Source organism: Coenobita brevimanus, chromosome 33 (assembly GCF_032717465.1).
Source record: "Coenobita brevimanus isolate Jiangsu-jjx chromosome 33, ASM3271746v2, whole genome shotgun sequence".
NCBI lineage: Eukaryota > Metazoa > Arthropoda > Malacostraca > Decapoda > Coenobitidae > Coenobita > Coenobita brevimanus.
In genome coordinates this window covers 45,414,370-45,416,869 of record NC_136986.1, presented here as the reverse complement: position 1 = coordinate 45,416,869, position 2,500 = coordinate 45,414,370, and the positions used below count along the sequence as shown (strand labels likewise).

Sequence of the window (2,500 nt, the reverse complement as noted above, 5' to 3'; positions counted from 1 at the left end):
GTGAGTGGATGATGGTCGCCACCACCTACCACCCACCCATAAGTATATTGCTAAAATGCCGTTCTTGTTAACACCCAGCCAGCTGTTAGTAACCTTAACACGCCGGGTGGTATGCCACCTGGACCACTTGCTTTGTAATCTTTTAATCTGATCTGACACCTCTTGCAGAGTTGCGGGGTCATCTAACACTGGTAGGTCAACGTTATTTTGCAAGGAATTGACACTGCATTCGTGTACACCTAGCGGGGTGTATGACACTGCATTCGTGTACACCTAGCGGGGTGTATGACACTGCATTCGTGTACGCCTGGCGGGGTGTATGACACTGCATTCGTGTACACCTAGCGGGGTGTATGACACTGCATTCGTGTACGCCTGGCGGGGTGTATGACACTGTATTCGTGTACACCTAGCGGGGTGTATGACACTGTATTCGTGTACACCTGGCGGGGTGTATGACACTGTATTCGTGTACACCTGGCGGGGTGTATGACACTGTATTCGTGTACGCCTGGCGGGGTGTATGACACTGTATTCGTGTACACCTGGCGGGGTGTATGACATTGTATTCGTGTACACCTGGCGGGGTGTATGACACTGCATTCGTGTACGCCTGGCGGGGTGTATGACACTGCATTCGTGTACGCCTGGCGGGGTGTATGACACTGCATTCGTGTACACCTGACGGGGTGTATGACACTGCATTCGTGTACACCTGACGGGGTGTATGACACTGCATTCGTGTACACCTGACGGGGTGTATGACACTGCATTCGTGTACGCCTGGCGGGGTGTATGACACTGCATTCGTGTACACCTGGCGGGGTGTAGATATGATTAAAATGTTGCATAAATTCTGCGTCTGTGGACAGTAGGGTAACATCAGGTGTGACAGGTGTAATTTACTTCACCGCGCCAGTTAATTACATGCCATAGCTACGCATCACCATTAGTCTGTAAAAGGTAGGCAGTGTAACCCTGGGCCTTACTATCACACCTACATCCATACAACACACCACATACACTGTGTACACACACACACACACTACTTGTACACAGAACGAGCCCAACTTTGAGCGCGACATTCGTAGGCCAAACTTGGAGTGTAACATCCGTAGACTTGCACACACCACATCCAAGCACAGCCAAAGTATGGGAGATGCCAAGTTAGGTTAGGTTAGTTTAGGCAGGGTTGGGTTGGATTAGGTCATTTTAGGTTGGCCTGGGTTCACTTCCATTAGGTATACACGGATTAGGTTAGACTGGGTTAGAATACGTCGGTTTAGATAGGTTTACGTTGGGTTACATTTGGTTGGGTTTGGCTGGGTGAGGTTTGGTTGGATGAGGTCATTTTAGGCTTGACTGGGTTGGGTTAGGTTAGGTATGGTTAGGTTAAGGAAGACTGGGTGAGATGAGGTCGCTGTAGATATGGTTAGGCGGCGTCAGGTTAGATTAGGTTAGGTATGGGGAGGTTAGGTGAGATGGTGAGGTTAAATGTAATTAGACTGGGTTAGTACAGATTATACATGGTTAGGAAGGATTCCATCATGACTGTGCATCGTGGCATTTGGAACACACACACACACACACACACACACACACACACACACACACACAATTAACATGCGGCATGTGTCAGGAGTGTAATGCTGTATGGAAGTGAGACCTGGGTAGTAAAGGAAGAGGATATTCGTAGGCTCAAATGTACAGAAATGACAGTGATTAGGTGGATGTGCAGTGCGTCCGTGAATGTGAGGCCTGGGGGGGCTAGGTTTACGATTGAAGGGTTGAGAGGAAGGATGGGACTGGAGTATATTGGTGATGAGATGAGGAGGGGTTGGGATGAGGGGTAGAAATGAGAGAAAGGATGGCACAGGAGAGTATTGGTGTTGTGCTGAGAGGGGGTAGACTGAGATGGTTTGGGCATGTGGAGAAGATGGATGATGACAATTGGGTGAGGAAAGTGAGAAGCGTAAACACTGGGGATAGGGTTGCGAGAGGCAGACAGAAAAAGACCTCTGAGGAGATCATAAATTGTGTGTGTGTGTGTGTGTGTGTGTGTGTGTGTGTGTGTGTGTGTGTGTGTGTGTGTGTGTGTGTGTGTGTGTGTGTGTGTGTGTGTGTGTGTGTGTATAATTTCTCCTCCTCCTCCTCCTCCTCCTCGTGTATCCTCAGTATCATAATCTCTCTCTTTCCTTCTCCTCCACTCCTCCCCACCACCTTCTTCCTCCTCCTCCTCCTCCTCCTCTCTATAATTCTTCTTCACTTCCTCATCCTCGACAATCTTCCGTTTCATAATCACTCACTCATTTTTTCCTTCTTCTCCTCCTCCTCTCTCCATCCTCTCCTCCTCTTTCTCTTCTTCCTTCTCCTCGTCCTCCTCCTCCTCCTCTTTCTCTTCTTCCTTCTCCTCGTCCTCCTCCTCCTCCTCTTTCTCTTCTTCCTTCTCCTCGTCCTCCTCCTCCTCCTCTCATCCTCTTCGCAACTTAACACTTGCAAT

The 2,500-nt window shown here is 49.0% G+C and overlaps 1 protein-coding gene across 1 annotated transcript in view; it reads right to left on the bottom strand.

Annotated features, from left to right (window-relative positions):
- LOC145395901 (glutamate receptor ionotropic, NMDA 2B-like) overlaps positions 1 to 2,500 on the bottom strand; it is a 62,664-nt gene that overhangs the window by 32,461 nt on the left and 27,703 nt on the right. The gene's annotated exons all lie outside the window — the stretch shown is intronic.